The sequence below is a fragment of the Equus asinus genome, chromosome 4 (assembly GCF_041296235.1).
Source record: "Equus asinus isolate D_3611 breed Donkey chromosome 4, EquAss-T2T_v2, whole genome shotgun sequence".
Classification (NCBI taxonomy): Eukaryota; Metazoa; Chordata; class Mammalia; order Perissodactyla; family Equidae; genus Equus; species Equus asinus.
In genome coordinates this window covers 94957300-94976534 of record NC_091793.1, presented here as the reverse complement: position 1 = coordinate 94976534, position 19235 = coordinate 94957300, and positions in this window count along the sequence as shown.

The window sequence follows — 19235 nt, the reverse complement described above, 5'->3', positions numbered from 1 at the left end:
TTCAAAAAAGACCTTACTGGGCTGACACTTTTGTGAGCTCTTGTTGGTCCCCTTCAGATTTGTCAAATGTTTAAAGGTGAGTTCCTTTATGGGTTCTTCTGAGATCACTAACACACAAATTCACATACACGAAACCAGAGATCTCTCAGCTGCCCATGACACAGGAGATGGATTCTCCATGTCATTAGCTAATCCTTCTTCCTCACTTCTGGGCACGGGGCAATCCCTCCTGTTTCCTCTGTTGTGGTCAGGTCATATTCTACTGTCTTCCTGACACTAGCTACTTAAGATAACTCCAGACTAGGCCTCTCTCAGAATATGGGGCCCACATCTGTCCCATAGAAAATAATCAAGAATAAACTCATTGATTTACTCATTCTCCAAATGCTTGTTGAGCTCCCATTAGGTAGCAAGTACTCTTAAAAACATGATATGCTGAGATACAAATGAATAGTTGGGCTTAAAGTGTATCTTTTCCAAGGAGTATTTGCATTTTAAAAAGACAATGTTTTTAAACCACTTGAATAAATCACATGACCCTAGTCACACAGATGGACTTGTTTAATAGAGTCCCAAAAGCTTATCCAGAAAGCACAGCATGAAACTTCTACATGGGGGGGTGCTCCAGAGGAAGCAATGTGTTCTGAAAGGTGAAGCCAGAGGGCTTTGAACTTTCAATGTGCAACAAGACCATTGCTTTTACTTAAATTGTGGGGTAATAGAGTCATTTCAGGGTGGCTGATGGATTATGGGGAATTCGGGGGCTGAATCCCTTCAAGCTACGCCTTGGTTCTGTTTTCACATCATTAATCATAAATCTGTGTTAGTATTGATTTTTTACAATAGAATTGTAGAATATCTGTGCTGGAAGAGATCTTAGAAGTTATCTGGTCAAAGTCTCCCTGTTCATACCTTTCCTATGTATGTGTATGTGAGGTTACATGTGTGTGTCTATGGGGACTTTTGTTAGATAAGAATGTGCTCTGAGCATGTATGCAGAAAGCCCAGCAATACTAGCTCTCATTCCTTTCAGCAGCTGTTTGGACTGCACAACCATTTATCTTACACCCTCAGCTCAGCAGGGTGAAGGCTAAATTATCAAATGACAGATCATCTTATATATGAGGATACTGCAATCTGGTCTAGCTTAAGGAGTTTGATTCAAGGGAAAAAATTACAGGAGGCTAATCAAGGTCCTTCCACTCATAATTTTCTAGGGATCCTTGACATTTTAAAGGCCTAAAAGAGGGTCACTGGAGGGAGCATCAGCCAGCACAAAGACTCTGAGCTGGGAGTGTATGTGCCTGGTGTGTCTGAGAAGCAGCCAGGAGGCCTGTGTCTCTGGGGTGCAGTAAAGGAGAAGGGTAGGGAGGGGAGATGAGAGCAGATTGTGGAGGACAATGGTTCTCAACTCTGGATGCCCATTAGAATCACTTGGGGAGATTTCAGCAAATTTCAATGCTCCAACCATAAAACCAATGAAATCAACATTTCAGGAATCAGACCCCAGCATAAGTATTTCATGAAAGCTTTCCAGGTGGTGTCTAATGTGAGCCAAGGCGGAGAATCTCTTGTAGGACCTGTAGATGACTTGACTGTGACATTGAGTGAAATGGGAAACCACTAGAATAGCATTTTTGAGCAGAGGAGTGTTTGATCTCGCTTGGGTTTTCAAAAAGGCCCTCTGGCTACTGTGTTGAGAATAGATTGTAAAGGGGCAGAAGTCAGAACCAGTTTTAGAATGCCTTTGCAATAACCTAGATGATGGTGGTTTGGTCTGGGGTGGGAGCAGTGGTGGTGTGAAAAGTATTTGGATTTTGGATGTATCTAAAGTGGGAACTGAAGGATTTGCTGATGCATCTGATGTGAGGTAGGAGAGAAAAGCAGAAGTCAAGGAAGACTCCAAGGCTATTTGTTGGCCCACATACATTCTTTCCTCTGACAGTCTCTGGAAGTGCCTGTCATCCTTGCACTTACTCTTCTTGAAGCTTCTCCTCTCTCTGTGGTTATTCCATTCCCTCCACACGCCTTTCCTTCTCCCCCATGCTTCCTTCTCAAAATCTTAGTGCCATGAAAAGATCTTAAAAACTTTATCTGCTGAGTATAAATGAGTAGTAAGGCTTAAAGTGTACCTTTCCCCAAAGATATGTGCATTTTAAAGGAACGGTGTCTTTTAAACTTCATGAATAAAGACCTATTCTGATCCTAATCACACATATCGATTTATTCTACGGAGCAAGTCCCATCAGCAGGCAGACCTAGAATTTCTACTTTAGAGACAGCAATACGAGGTATGGGAATGGACAGGGAGCTTACCTTTAAGCTGAGTTTGCGACGTGACAAGTTCACTGTTTTTCTTTAGATCACAAGCAGTTTGTAGCAGTTTGCAGGTAACTGACGGATTAGGGAGGTAGGTGGACCAGAGGAGGGGGCTGAAGCCCAGGCCACCCCTTGGTTCCATCACTACTTTCACGCTTATTTAATTTATTATTTTTTAAACAATAAAATATCTGTGATAGAAGAGATCTCAGAAAGCATCTGTTTCATATCTCTAAGATTCTAGAAAAGGATATTGCACCTTAGAGAAGCTCAGTTTCTCACCCAAGCATCCATTGCTATATCCGATGAGAGGACCTTATAATATTACAACAAAACTCAAGCTCTTCAGACAGAAGATATAACGGAAATCCATTCAAACTTCAAGCATTGGTGATCTCTTAACTAGAAGTATAGTTTTCCTTTTAAAATTTTATTTTTTACTTCCTTTTTTTATTGAAAGTAATGTGTGTTATCATAACTGGTGAAACAACGCAAGGTTGTATGCAGAGCTGCTTAGTGATTTCCTCACCTCCTCCATTCCCACTCTCCTGAGATAACTTCCTCCGTGCTTATACAGATATTTACATACACACACACACACACATATGTGATTGTGTGTTGTTTTTACAAAAGCAGGTGATATATATATGTGTGTGTGTGTGCATGTATGTATATGTAAATATATATTTATATGCTGCATATATATGTACATATATAATCACACTACAACTTATTTTCTCACCTAACAATATTTCATGCATCTCTCCCAGGAAATAAATACAGAGCTATTTTTAAGAAGCTGCATAATATTTCATAGAATGGAAATAGAATAATTTATTCAATCATTTTAACTCTCAAACACTTTTTGGAATTTTGCTTCTAGAAACACTGAAAAAGTCTGTACGTTTACCCCTACATTTATCCCTATTTATCCCTGAAGCTTTTATTTTTTACAGGATATATTGTCTGAAGGCTTAAATAAAGTAAGTGACTATTTAAGAAAGTTTCCTCCAATCTCCCTTCTATAAATCTACTCACTAGACTCTATTCTTAAACTCAGCCTTTGACTTTTGCCTTTTATTAATTTATTCACTCTGCAAATATGTATTTAGTGCTGTTAATATACTTGATCCTCAGACACTGTCCTGGATCCTGTATCTTTAGTTGCTATTCAAACATTAAAATGGTTCTCTTTTTTTTTTTTTTTTTTGAGGAAGATTAGCCCTGAGCTAACTGCTGCCAATCTTCCTCTTTTTGCTGAGGAAAGGTGGCTCTGAGCTAACATCCATGCCCATCTTCCTCTACTTTATACTTGGGACACCTGCCACAGCATGGCTTGCCAAATGCTGCCATGTCCACACCTGGGATTTGAACCGGCAAACCCCGGGCCGCCGAAGCAGAAGGTGTGCATTTAACCGCTGCGCCACCAGGCTGGCCCCTAAAATGGTTCTTAATAAATGATTGTTCTCCACACATACCTCCAACCCAATTCACCTCCCATTGCCAACTATAGTAGCTTAAACATCTTGTAAGCATTTCAGGCCTAAATCAATGAAAAGAAATGAACCATTTCTAGAAATCACATGATTTGCCATGGGTCAGGACTCTCATTTTGCCAGAGCAAACACCTTGTGTGAGGAGCACTAGAAAATTATGACTAGAAAGACCTTGATTAGCCTCTTGTAGTCTTTCTTCCCAAAAACACACCCTCAGGTAAGACCAGATTGCATTTCCCTCATATATAAGTAGAACTTCCATTTGAAAATTGAGCCTTCACCCTGGTGAGCTGAAGGTGCAAGATATGGTTGTGCAGGCTAAACGACATCCAGAGGGAACGAGTGGCAGTATCGGTGGATTTCTCACACATGTGCTCAGAGCACATTCTGAGCTAAGAAGTCTCCATAGGTGCCCTCTCTCTGCATAAACTCTCACACACACAGGAGAGAGAGTGAGAGCGACAGCTGCCTTTCACACACAAATAGAATTCCATTTTCTGATTGTAACAAGGACATACTCTTTGCAATGGTTTGAAAGCAGGGTCCTAATCTAAATAGGAATACTATACTCAATAAGAGACAGTATGACAGAGAAGAGACATTGCAGTAGTAAAGATCATGATCTTTGGAGGCAGAGAGATATGGATCCAAAGCCTGACTTCACCTCGTACCTTTGTGTTGACTTTGGGTAAGTCATTTAATGTCTATAAAAGCTGTGCTCCCTTCAACCATAGATGATAATACGCATACTTAACTCTTAATCTTATGGCTGTCGTAATCATAAAATGACTATTAAATGCAGAGTATGGCACTTTCCACATAATAGATACTCAGCAAACATCTGTTATTATTATTATGGTCAAAGGAACTTCGACTTCCCCATTAGTCCTTTGATCAGGTAACAATATCTTGGATTACATTCAAAATCTGTTACACAAAACTAGCAAAGGCCTAGGAAAAACAGCCATCAGATAAAATAAAGAGCAAGACAGTGAATAAGCTCAGAATAGAGTACAGCAAGCTCAGAATAGAATAAAGACCCAAAGATAGTCCACAAGACAGACTTCAGGGCTGCATTGGGAATCCAGGGTCAAAAATAACTAGAAGAAAATAAAAAGTACAAGTAAAAAGACAAATCAAAAAGACTGGTGAGACTGAAGTTTGGATACCACTAAGATCATGGTCTCCAAGTTCCTCTAGAGATAGGAGCAACTAGCAGGAACGATGAGATGTTTGTGTGTGGCGGGACCCGAGGAGGGCTTAGGGGAGGATGCTGATAAAGACAGGAATTAAGGGGAGAACACTGGAGTGGTGTTCTTCTTCTGTAACTCCAATTTCACATGAGAATTTCACTCATCAGGAATACATAAACTCAGGAGGCTAATAACTGCTTTAAAGCAGCTAATTCAAATAAACCTGATACAAATGCCTAGAAATCCTGAGTTGAGTATGCTGAAGGGAGAAATTACTAGGGTTCTGGGCCTCTATTGCAAAGTCTAAGAGTTATCTTAGAATAGAGGATAAAATCATAGGATTATTGATTTATAATGCACTGGGCTAGCGCTAAAGAGGAAAAAAAAAAAAAAGACTCAGTTCTCCATTATCCACACCACAAAATCAAACACTGACACGGATAGTTCAAAAATTCTTACGTAGCTTTTATTTTCTTCAGAGATTACATGTCATATCCTTTTAATTTCTGGTTCATTTCCTGATGGGTGAGATGTTTTAACACTTTCTCCCAGCCTCCTTAGCACTCCTCACATCTATCCTGAAGGCCTTGGGTTAATTGGCCAGTCAGCAAAAATTATGGGACATACCCCGTGCCCTGGCTCAGGGCAGTGGGGCAGGCACAACTTTAACTCAGCCGCGCCAGAACTCTAATAAAATATTCAAAGAGACACAACACTCTGAATGGAGATGAGATCACCCACGAGAATTCTAAATGGAAAAAGTGAATTTCCATTCCTCCTTCTTTAGTATTTCTAAATAAGTCATTTTCAGGCTTCATGAGGTTCAAATGCTAAATTCCAGGAACCAAGGCCCTCGAGTGTCTGATAAATAAATCCTGGTTTCATTATAGCACTGGGTTTATTTTTGCAAAGTGAATACAGTCTTTAACAGAACAGTATCAGAATCTAGAGGCAGTGTGGCATAGCAGAAGGATTCTTGGATTTGGAGTCAGAAATATGTGTTGAAACCAGAATGTGCCACATTCTATCAGCGTGACCTTAGGAAAATTATTTTTTCTTTAAGCCTGTTTTCAGGGTTGTTTTGGAGATTTGGGGAGATAATGTAAGTGAAAATATTTTGTTAAAAGTAGAGCATTATTCATTCATGCATTAAATATAAGTAAATTGTTTTACTTTAATATCAGTGAATTTTCCTTAAGATCGTCAGAAATAAAAACATATATATAATCAATACTGTGTGCCTAGCCTGGTAATGGATTACAAAAGGAGTATAAACATAATCTTTCAGCATAAAAAGAGACTCCTAACATTTAGTTAAGTTTCAAGTTACTGCTCATACTCTACTTGGTTATTTTTCCCCAAAGAAGACAAAATTATTGAAGGTTTATCAGTGAAACTTCATAAGAACAATAATCAGTTTATTTAAGCCATAAAATATAAAGAATTTCTAGGTGTTGGGAAGCATTGGAATAAATGCCCTGGAATGAACAAAGGCACAAAATCTGAATGGTATCCACTCAAATTCCTTAATCACTGGGCTTTCTTTTTGTTCCATCAGTCTCTATTTTCTCATTGCATTTGTTATCTTCAAAGGACCATAGTCTACATAAAGCCATTATCAACAAAAGTAGATTATGTAAATTACCTATGTAAATGTACTTAAACAATTACAGCCACACAGATATTCAAAATTAAAGAACAAAAGCAAAGAAACACTAATTCTAATTAGAGAGCAATCACATAAGCTTAAGGTCTCTTAGTGCCAGTTAGTAAGGGGCTCCTTAATGCCTATTTTGTATATTTATGCATTTCACGTAATTACTTTAACGCTTATAGATTCGCATATGTTAAATATACACATATAAAAGCTCCTTAAAATTGATTCCGGTTTTTTCCCACAAATTGTCCCTTTTTAAAATACATCCACATACTTAAACCATTATATTAATGCAATCAAGTCAGAAACCAACATCATTTAGTCCTGCTCACTATTATGGGACTATCAGGATCTGCAGCTGCCTTCCATTAACGCTATCAGACTGGACTTTCGTTTACAGAATGAGACCCATTGATTGTGTCAAGGAACAGCACTTTTGTCCTCTAATGACCCAGGAGCTCTTTTCAAAAGCAGTTCAGTAATGGTTACTACATTAAAACTTCAAACACGCACAACCACAGATGAGTTTCTAAAGCTCTGCTTTCACCAGCATGACAGGGTCATGTGGGAGGAAGCACATTGGCCTGGGGACTAGACATCTAATGCAGACACTGTTACTAACTGGTTGCATGACTTTGGGCATAGGATTGCCATAAAAAATAGAGGACACTCAGCTCAATTTCAATTTCAATTCAACAACAAATTACATTGTATGTCCCAAACATTACATGGGACACACTTACGTTAAAAAGTGACTCAGTAGTTCTCTGAAATTCAACTGGCTGACCTGTATTTTTATTGGCTAAATCTGACAACCCTATTTGGGCAAGCTAACGACAGCTTCAACATTCAAAAAGTGCAGAGGTTGGACAGAATGACCTCCAAGTGAGACACCATAAAAAATACTGGTTCATAGATAAGCAAGAGGCAAAACTCACCCTATTTGTTTTCTCTAATTATTAAGCAGAGATTCATAAAATTATTCACATTTAAAACAGAGAAATCTAAGCCTAATGGTGGAGATGGATACAATAGCTCTGTAAGTTTCCAAAGATGGATGAAAAAAAGGTCAGGCTTTTTAATAGCTTTTGTATTTACTATTTATTGCTGCATAATAAATTATCCCAAAACCTAGTGGCTTAAAAAAAATTTATTATTTCAGTTTCTGTGGGTCAGAAATCCATTAACGGCTTAATCAGGTCCTCTAGCTCAGGATCACACAAGACTACAGTGAAGGTTTTAGCTGGGCTACAGCCATCTGACGGATCAAATAGAAAAGAACATACTTCTAAACTTAGACATGTGGTTGTTGACAGGATTCAGTACCTTATGGGTTGTTAGACTGATGGCCTCAGTTCCTTGCTGGCTGCTGGCTGGAGGCTGCCAATAGTTCCCTGCCATGTAGGCCTCTCCATAGGGCAGCTCACAGAATAGCAGCTTGTTTCATCAGAGCAAGCAAGCGAGAAGAGCTAGAGAGTGTGAGCAAGAGAGTCTTTCATAACCTAGTCTCAGAAGAGATATGCCACCATGTTTATTATATTCTATTTGTTGAAAGAATGTCAGTAGGTTCAGCCCACAATCAAGCAGAGGGGATCATACAAAATGTGAATAACAGGAGGTGGGGATCATTGGGAACCATTTTACATACCACCTACCATACTTTAAAAGTGTTTTTTTCTGGAAAAATTACCGAACAGCTATTCTTAGTTAAGTGTAATTTATAATTAGTTAAAATGGAGGCTCCGTATTTGGGCCCTTAAAAAATTGGTGGCCAATATTAAAGACATCAGACTTTGGAACAAAATGAAACTGAGTCATTATTTTACTTATATCCCATAAAGATAGATGGCTTTCTTCTTTCTAAATATCTCAAATATATATGCTGCTTTTCTACTGTGAAACATACAGATAGAGATTTGGTTTAGCCCTTTTTCAAAAGGTCGAGTCACAACTCAGATAGACCAAAATATAACTTTCATTTTTGACCCAAACTTACCATGTTTATTAGTCCTTATTTCCATTGATGATATAACATCCTTAATCTTGCCCTTCACTTGATCATTTCTGGGTTTGAATTATTATTTGGGTTAATAATCGGTCAACTCAGGATTTAAATTGAGTCAAATTTAACTAGCGGCTCTCAAGTTTAAACATACAGAACATTTATCCTGGGATATACATTAGTTTCCTAGAGCTGCCACAATAAAGTACCACAAACCAAGTAGCTTAAAACAGAAGTTTATTCTCTCACTGTTCTGGAAGCTAAAAGTTCAAAATCAAGGTGTTGGAAGGGCCACGCTCTCTCTTGGGGCTCTAGAGGAGGATCCTTCATTGCCTCTTGCCAGCTTCAGGTGGTTGCCAGTAATGCTTGGCGTTCTTTGGCTTGTAGATGCATCACTCCAGTCTCTGGCTCTGTGCTGAAATGGTATTTGTCCCTCTGCCTTCCGTATCTTCACATGGTGTTCTCCTCTCTGTCCCTCCTCTGAATCCAAAGTTCCCTCATCTTATAAGGACACCAGCCGTTGGATTAGGACCCACTCCAATCCGGTAGGACCTTATTTTGACTTGATTAGATTTGCAACATCTTTATTTCCAAATAAAGTCACAGTCACAGGTACCGGGAGTTAGGATTTCAACACATCATTTTGGGGAACACAATTCAACACACAACGGTGTCCTTGATAAAGATGCAGATTCCCACCCCACAAGAACCTCCCATCCCCTGGGGATTTTGATTCTATAGGTCTTGGGAGGGGTTTAGGGACCTACCAGTTTGACAGGCTCTGCAAGTATGTTCTGTGGGAGTGATACACAGACCGCACTTTAGCAAACTCTGCCCGAGCCAACCATTATACATTTCCACTAACATCAAGCCTCCAGACTTTGTCTTGTCAATTCTCTTAATGAGAAAACTTAGATGAGGGAGAGTGTGGCAAATGAATAGAACAGAAAGATTAGCATCAAAAGACCTAAGTCTGAACATGGGCTCCATATTAGCTCTATGACTCTGTAATTCAATCCCTGAGCTTCTGTTTCTTCAACTACATTGCTGAGTTTTTATTAAAATTAAGTGAAATAAAATTTGCAAAAGTATCTAGCTAGTTCAAACACTATTAGGATTCAAAAAATGGCAATAAAAATATATTCATGCCATTTAATCCAGTAATTCTTCTTCATTCATCATTCATTTAACAAAAATTTATGAAGTACATACCATACGCCAGACATTGAGCTTGGGACTGGGGGTGCAACAGTGAACAATAAATATAGTCCATATTTCATATTTTAGAGGAACTATAACTTAAGGAAATAATCTAAAATATTAAAAGAAATCATAAACATAAAACTACATAGGGCAGCATTAACAAAATAATAGAAACAATAAATATCTTACAATAGGAAAATTTTTTATCTACTGAGCGAAGTATTCCACAGGCATGGAATGAAGAGTATGTAGTAATCTGGAAAAATGCTTTTAAATGTGAAATAAAAATTAGAGCACAAAATTGCATGTACACCATGATTACAAATATATAAAAATAGGAATATATGATAGGAGAAAAGAGTCAAACTGACCAAAATAAAATGCTGGTTAAGATAATGAGATAACATGAGTGACCAAGTGACATTTTTTTAATCCTCTATTTTCAATTTTTTTTGAAATTGGTTATACTGCATTTAGAGAAAAAAAATGTATACTAATCCGTTAACCATAATTATCTGTAGTAGATAGGATTAGCAGAGACTTTTACTTTCTGTTTTCTTTATTTCAGTATTATTGTAAGTTTGAAATCAGAAAAAATGTAGAAAGAGTTTAAAATATGCTTATCATGGGATGGAAGCATTAGTTTCTTCTTTATCTGAGTTTTTTTTTGGTTGGAGTTTGTAGTTTTTATTAGTTTCCCACAGACAAAGTAGATTGCTTCTGAAATCAGAAAAAAGGGGGAAAAAAGCATATTTTTAAATTAGTTGCAAACTATCTGGTTACAGTGCCTGACAAACAGTAAGTCTACAAACACCAGGTAGGTCTGGTGTTCTCCAGGTTGGTGAGGTCTTCCTTGCAGCACACAACCCAATGGATCTCTTCCAAGACCAGATGCACCGGGCTCATACCCAAGCATGCCAGGGGGCTTCCCTCCTCTCCCCAGTATCCTCCTGACGGGTCTAGGATTTTGCTGGTCTTTCTAACTGGAGCAGCACCTAAACTAGAAACAGGCAGTCAGCTTACATCTGTAGGATTGACTTGAAAGGCTCTAAGTGAATCCAAGATTCCTTTTGCTCATCGTCACTGACATTTCATAGCATATCACACAATAACTCGAGTTTGAATTATCTTTCCCAGATATATTACATGTGGCTTCACTCACACTAACAGGCTGCTTTCTCTCTGCCCTATGCTGTGAGCTTGCGAGGCAGAGGGAGGTGCTCTCCTCTCAATTTTCTCACCATTCCCCCAGCCCTAACTCCAAGTTCCTAAGATGCTTATTTACAAAACTGTTCTTATTAAACAACAAATAAGTGGTCTCCTTTTTTATTAAAGATAAACACTAACTTCCAGCAGTCGGAACTTTAGACACATGCAAGATAGTAAAATTCCAACTGAAAGCAGGAACATGCGACACTTTGGTCATCCTGGACAATGATTTTTGTGGATAAATGTATGATTTCCATTAGAATTTTTACAATATTAAAAATAACTGTTGTATTCCCATCACTGTCCCCAGATGCCTAAGGATCCCAAGTAGGAAAAATTTCGCTCGAAGACAAATCTCACTCAAGACCCCATAATCCGCACAGAGAGGAGTCTCAAAGGCCCAAAGAAATTGATTTCTAGTTGTAGCCATTTCAATGCTCGGTAGATAAAAGGCAGTTCCTCCCATTGCTAAGTCCTGCATTTGGAGTCCGAGGGGAAGATCTGTGGCCCTTTATCCTGGAAAGAATCCATCACGTGAAGAGCGGAGCTGGGGAGAGCCCTTAGTTGTGTTAAGTTCTTGTTTTCTCTTCTTGGTTTAAGTAGAACTGAAACTGTGAAGTAGGCAGCAGGCCAGAGACCCAGAAGAGAGCTCTGAGGTGAATTTATAATAAAATGACTGTAAGAAATATTCCCCAATGTGCTTTAACTCTTTCTTCTTAATATATTAACACGTTTGAAGCTTTTTTTATTGAACATTTCCAACCAAGGTAATAACTATAAACATAATTGTCTTAGCTGAGTTCTCCCAGATACAGGCTCTGAAAAAAAAGTATTTCAAGGAAGAGTTTATTTGTGATAGGTAGGAAATATATAGGGAATAAAAGGGCAATATTTTAAAATATAGAAAAAAATAACATAAGGAAGGGAAAACAGAAAATAAAGCCCTTATTAAGACATCTACCACAGTGGGCAAATGAGGCTTACTCCCTCAGAGAAAATCTAGAAATAGGACAGTGTCATTTGTATCATTTTTTACGTGCAATGCACTTAGCACTATGATATGTTGTAGTCACAGAAGACATAATTTTTTTCCTAATCTCCGATATATGCTAGAAACTGCCCTTTGGTAAATAAATCTCTATTTAATTTCCTTGTGATTGCCCTTTTTTTCCTAAAAGCAAAGATTTCAGCAAAACTAATTTAGAGTTCTGGTTTTGGGCTACACTGAGAGGTGGTAAGGTATAGCTGTTAGAACCCCATGTCTGAAGCCTGGGTTCAATACTGTGCTCAGACACTTACCAGCTGTGAGCCTTAAAGCACCTCTCTGTGCTTTAATGTCCTCACCTATAACACAAAGGTAATAATTTTACCTACTTGGTAGTGCTATAGTGAAATTTGCATGAGTTAATGTAAATAACTTAGAATAGTGCCTGGCTCATAAATAGCCCCATATAAGTGTTTGCTGAGTAAAAAAATGAAGAAATAACAACTATCATTTCTTGAGCCTACCCTCCATGCCAAGGGCTCTTTTTGACCCTCTGGTTACACAGATCAACAAGATACATGGCAGCCCTCTTGGAATGCAGCAGTTTAGTAATAGTAGTAGTAGATGGACGAATTATAGTTAAGTAGATAACTGTATCACACTGTAGGAAGGACCATAAGAGCACAGAACAGGGAGCAACCAACCGTTTGGGCAAAACTGAGACAAGCTTACCCATAGAGTTGGTGTTAGAGAGAAAGCAGGCTCTCTGAGGTGGCCAGGAGTGATGGATGCTCTGGAAAGGGAGTAAGGAAGAGGACTTGTGAACTGGCATAGTACACTGGAAGAATGGAAAGAAAGTAAAGTGTGACTAAACTTTAGGGTGTTGTGTGGGAAGTGTTAGGTTAGGACTAGGGAGTAACAGTCTGTGCTCATCAGGTAACAGATAAAGACTTTTCTTCTGTAAAGAAAGTGAAGCCAGAGATGGTATTTTTTGCAGGAAGTGACATCTCAGATTTGTTTCTTAGAAAAAGAATTCAGTCATCAATGTGACGAATTGACTGGAATCATGGAAGGAAAGATCCTGCTGCAGCTACAGTCCAAGTTAGAGATAACTAAGGCAAGGGCAGTGGAGACGAAGAGCAAATGGCGAAGAGAAAGTTTGAAAAAGAGCAAATGGTTGAAGGAAAGTTTGGAGTGGTGACTAATTGGATAGGTCTAGGCAGAGAAGAGGGAGCAGTTAAGAAAGATACTATGATTTCCAGCTCTTGAAGCTTGGCTGGCCAGAACATTAACAGGCATAAGGAATACATAAGAAGACAATCAAGTTAATGAGCCAGGGGTGAGGGGACCAAGAGGAGGTTAGATAATGACAGGGTAAGTTTGAGAAGATTTCAGGAAATTCAGGCAGTTTTCTGATTGGCTATCTTCGGATTGGGAGATATCAGGATGTGAGTATGTATGCAGACGATCTCACCCAGAAGCTATACTCTATTTGGAAGAAAATTAGATGACATTCTGTTACCTCAATCACACCAAAATAAACATACGAGATGGGTATATCTACTAAACTGAATCACATCTCCCATTCCCAGGTTTTCAGCGGATAAATCTTACATGGAAATCACTGTCTAACACTCTCTCTTTCGGGTTTCCAATAAAGTTAGGTGGCCATTTCATTTTATGGTGCTGCTCCAATATATCCACTCTAAAATTGACAGAGAGAGTCAAATCTTGATTCAAAATATATGAACCATAATTATTATGCAGTTGTTCTGAGGTTAATCTGTCAGTAATCATTTGGTTTCCAAGACTGATTTCACAGAGTGGTTGGCTTTTTCTCTCTTGTTATTGTTTCTTTATCCTAAGGTCGCACCATTAACAGAGACTTTCTAGATACAGGAAGCCTGTGTTTCAAGCAAGGATCCCACCTTTAACTGTGCTCCTTTGGTAGAACTCTAAAATAACAAGGCTGGTTTTTCTTTAAAAAGAAAACAGCACACACATCTCCAGTGTTTTCACTCTCAATAAATATAGTGGTCATTTAAGAGGTTAGAAATTTTTTCCAATGATGCTGCCATCTCTCAAAACAATACTAGAATTCTTTAAGAATAATCGTCACAGTCTGTCACTCCTATTTTAATGTACTCAGCAACAGCGCATTCTCATCCTTTAAAGTTGGATTTGATTTTTATGACCAATGAAACATCATTTGCAGCCAAGTGATTAAGGTAAACAAGCAAGTTCAAGAGTGGAGCCTAATCATAAAATAATGATAGTTTTCTTCTATTTTCCTATTGCTATAAGCAAACCCCAAACACAAAGTCTAACCATGACTCTACTCTTGGAATAAATCATCACTTTTAAGGAAATATCCATTAAATTATATGTTCCACTATGTTCATTAAAAGGAAAAATCAATCTCATCTTTTACTTTGTTATAAAATCTTAGTATTTCATTACTCTTAGCTTTTTAATAAACTTCAACAAGACCCCTCAAAGAAATGTTTCAAATTTTAATAGATGCTGACACTTTTTAAAAATATATTTACCATTAATCCTTTGCAGAATCATCATTAAGGATTTTAAGACAACTCATTTAGATTGTTTATTACTAATTTGAATCTCCTTGTCCTTTATATATAATGTAACATTCTGGTATTTTTTAGTTTATCCCCTAAAACCACAAGCTTAATTTAACCATACATCAATGTTTTAGATAACACAGCTGAAATGTTAATGAACAAGTCTAAAAAATACCACTGGCCAATTTTTCATTAAAAATAAAATACCCTTTGGAAAAGAGTCACATGAATTGATCATGACTGAATGCTGTTCCCTTAAGGCAGAGCAATGACCTAAGTTTAACCGGTTCGTATAAAATGAGTCTTATTAGACAAATCTGACAGAAACCTTTGGCTGAATGTCATCTTCTCTTTAGATTTTTCCTAACTCTTTTCATAAATGCATAATTATAGACCAGTGCTTAATTATATTAATTATACACAAAGCAGGCAATTTGTTTGTTTTTTAGTACCTGCTATCTACTAAGTATAACACAATGTAGTAAAGATGCAGATGCAGTGGAAAACAAGACAGACACAGGCATGAGCCTTTACAGAGTCTATGATCTTGGAACATATCACAAACGATTTCTGATTCTACATAGATTTTTGATACTCCCTTTGTGCGTTAAAAGGAATACTGACAATGATCAAATGTCACATACATTTCATTTTGATGAAAGCTTTGACTATAATCACCAAAATCAAGTGAGAGTGTGAGAAAATCTTAAACAGTCTTGACTTAGGAAAAACATGTGCTAGCTTGATGACCATACACGCTGGTGTGCCTTACCAGCACATTTCTTCTGAGTGGCATCATTTTATTGCATTTCAAGATCATAAACAGATGTTCTTGATCTTGTATTTTACTGTTACCTTCACTAACTTACTCCTCCTTTCCTGGGTAACTTGCCTATGGATTTCCAAATTCATTTGAAATGTGGAATAGTAAAAAGCAAAGGGCCAAGAAGGATGACAGAAGTATATTCCAAGGCATGAGGACCACTACTTCATTTTATAGAGGTTTAATACAGCATTTGAAATACCAAATGGATAAATATCAAAATGAATCAAATATCAAGTGAAATATCAAAAGGAAAATATCAAACCCTTAGCTATACGGTAATAGTTATTTTTTTTGAGCAGTCACTATGAAGAAAGTATTCTGCTTAGCACTTTACATATGTTATTTCATTTAACTATCAAAACCACCCCATGAGGTAGGTATTAATGTTCTTATCTTACAGATGAAGAAACTAAGGCTCAAAGAGGTAAATTTGCCCAAAGTCACACAGCTTGTATTTGTCTGAAATTAGATTTAAACTCAGATCTGTTCAACTCTGAAGCCCAATTCTTAACCAATATTCTAAACTGCTTTATAAGATGAAGAAGACCAATGAGGAAGAGGAGGTGGATGGGGAGAAGAAGAAATGCTACTAGTGACCATTGTTGAAACTCATTGGGAAGGACAAGAAGAAATACAACTTTACACCTCAGGTAGGTTGTGAGTTCCCATTAGCCTGTCATTTCAATTGCTATCTCTTTCCCGTATTGAGTTGTCAAAAGCAATCTTAATATCAAATCCTCACTGGTGGCAGTTCTCAGATGTGTTCACAATTTTCTACACACTGGGATGCAAAGCTATTACTATCTCTTTGAATTAGACTTCAAATTGATTGAGGATAAGGGGATAATTTATTTTAGTCAATAGTTTGACTAAACTCTTCAGCCTTTCATCAGACTGCTGACAAGCAGAAGTGACTGACTTTTTCTCTAGCCAGGGCATAAGGCCACAGTGCAAGAGCTAGGATCCAGAGGAGTGAAACCCTGGGGCTGGTTACTCAGCATGATAGGAAAGGAATTTCTACAGGAAGGGAAAAAGCTAAGAAGTCACAGCCCCAGGGAAGAGCTGACCAACAAAAGGCAAGGTCAAACAAGAATGTGGAACTATAATCCAATGAGTAAATCTTGGCATTTTCAGTGAGGCAGGACAAGCATCATCTCTAAAAGTTCAGATTGGGGCAATGTAGCCATAAGGTCTTGTCCATAGTATTAAGCCATGTGGTAGTTTGACGTAGGGGAAGGGAGATAGTGTAGCCCTAGGGAAAGCCTAGGAAGAAAGCGTGGAACTAAATGTCTGAGATAAAGGGCTAGGCTGTCTCAGATGACAGATGAGATTAAAAAAGAATAAGCATGTGGTCCAGACTTTCCCAAGAAGCTCTCTCCAGAAATCATAGAATCTTTAAGTTATCCCATTCTGGCGATGGGTAGACCCAGAGTCAGGAAGCTAGATCACCAGATCCAAACACTAAACAAACCAAAGTCTTTGGACAGGAGACTTAAAGGTACCCTGAAATCTGATCAAGGTCAATTCTACCCCTTTGAAAGAGCTCATAGCACAAGAGAAACTCATATGAGTTCATAGCACAAGTCCCAACTTGGAGAAGATGTCCAGGCTCTGGAAAGATCCCAGACATTTTCTTCGGGAAATTTTTGGAAGGATGATGATGATATTTAGGTGTAATTATTTAACATGTACTAAGTACTTTGCTAAGACCTATACACACATTAGTTTGATCATTCTCCAACAGGGTTCACTTTGGAATTTATGGGAGCATTTTGAGATGCAATAATTACTGCGGTCACTACTGGCATTTAGCAAGCATGGGCTAGGGATCTGAACAGTCCCACACAATGACGAATCAATGAACCTGAAACTCCAGTAGTATCCCTTTTGATACAAATCTGATATAAACCAATCCTACCCCTTGACATAACCCTGTGAGTTTGTTCATTTGATCTTAACAATGTTACAATTATCATCTTCCTTTATTAGAGGAGAAAACCGAGGTTTAGAGAGGTTAAGTAATTTATCCCTGATGTTGCTCACAGGGCTTATCACTGGCAGAACCAGAAAAATAATCCAGAGTCGAGCCCATTATTTTGCATGTTTAAGCACAGAAATCATGTCCACAAAATGACTCATGGGGGCTAAGTGTTAGGAAGGGACACAAAGGTAAGAAAAGTACTGAGAGAAGGGTTATTTATTTCAACTTTTATCAATAGACAATCACTATTTCACTATTTTCTTCAGACTTGCCCAGTGCTGTCTTGGCTTGAGATAAGTACAAAAGGAAGTAAACAAAAACTTTGAGAAGAACCTCTTACCCTGAGTCAAAACCACATCTAAATAGCTGTGCCTTGCCTTTCTACTAAATGTGATATAATGAAAAGCACATAGGAGTGAATCAGAATTCTAAGTTTCTTTTCCAGGATTGGCCGCTAACAAATCTGGGCAAGTCACATAGCCTATTTCTCAGATCTTTTCCAAATATAAAATGAGATGTCTAACTTAATGATCTCCTGGATCCTTTCAAGATTGAGCCTTTCTGCTGGGGCAGGGGGGTTAGGGGGGCTTGTTTTTTATTTTGCCTTTTTCGCTTTGCTTTGAATGGCATATGAGGCTGGACATGTGTACAATACATTTGGCTTCAATAAAAGTGAATATCTTTTAGAAAAAAAGTGGTTACCCAAGGACAATGCTAAATATTAACTGACCTATAGACAGCAAAAGCATCTATCTCCAAAACTCCCTCGGTGTCCATGGAGAATTGTGAGTACTCCAAGTTCATAGGGCTCAGTTTTGCCCATTGGAACATTAATATTGCACATATGCTTCCCTAAAATTTGTGTGATTCCTGGAGCAGAAGATTAAAGAATGCTCTTCCTTGATGCATTTGGGCTATAAAACTTTAACAATTCACCGCTTGCAGAAAAAACAAAAAAAATGTTAGGTGCTTGTGCTAAGGTTTTGTAATACTATTGACACTTGCAATGTGGAATCCAGCATGAAGGAATCCAACATGAAGGTAAACACTTCCAGAGCACAGAGAGTTAGGCATTATCTTCCTGCCTGAATGGACAGAAGACACGCTGAATCTCTGTCTTTTACCCTCTCAGGAAATGGTGGGGTGTTAAAGTCAAAGCTGTATGAACCAAGCCTCCAAAATTCTTCCAAGAACAGAACGGCATGTTAACCTCCTCAACAAATAGTCTCTTAAAATATGTAAAAATGCATTTTAAAAACCCAAAACTGAATTGAATCAAAGTGAGGACATGTATACCAACATGATTCTCAAACATCTTCTTGCTTTCCACCCTGGCATTCCTTGAATGGATTTCGACCTGAATGAGTGCGTTCTGGTCTGACTCTGCTTCTCTTTCTCCCAATTGCAGATTATCTATCTGACTGGACCCTAGGAGAGAACATGCTCTTAGATTTTGACACGTTCTCTGTATATATATTTTTTCTTATGTTTTCTTATATGGATTAAAGCTAAGCCACAGCCACAAACATCTAACAGTGAATAACACATTAAAAACTTTGTGATGAGAACTATTCTACTTACAAATGTGTTGAACAAATAAATGGCAGTTTGTCTTTAAGAAGAGAAGTTAACACCTTAAAATGAGGGTGTCAAAACGTGTTTTTATAATTGAGAGCATAAATGTAAGCCTAATTCAACACCCTCTTTAATTTTCTAAACCCTAGTGCTTATTTTTTAACAAATCATTAGCTGTGGAACAGAAGATTAACATGGTCAGAATCT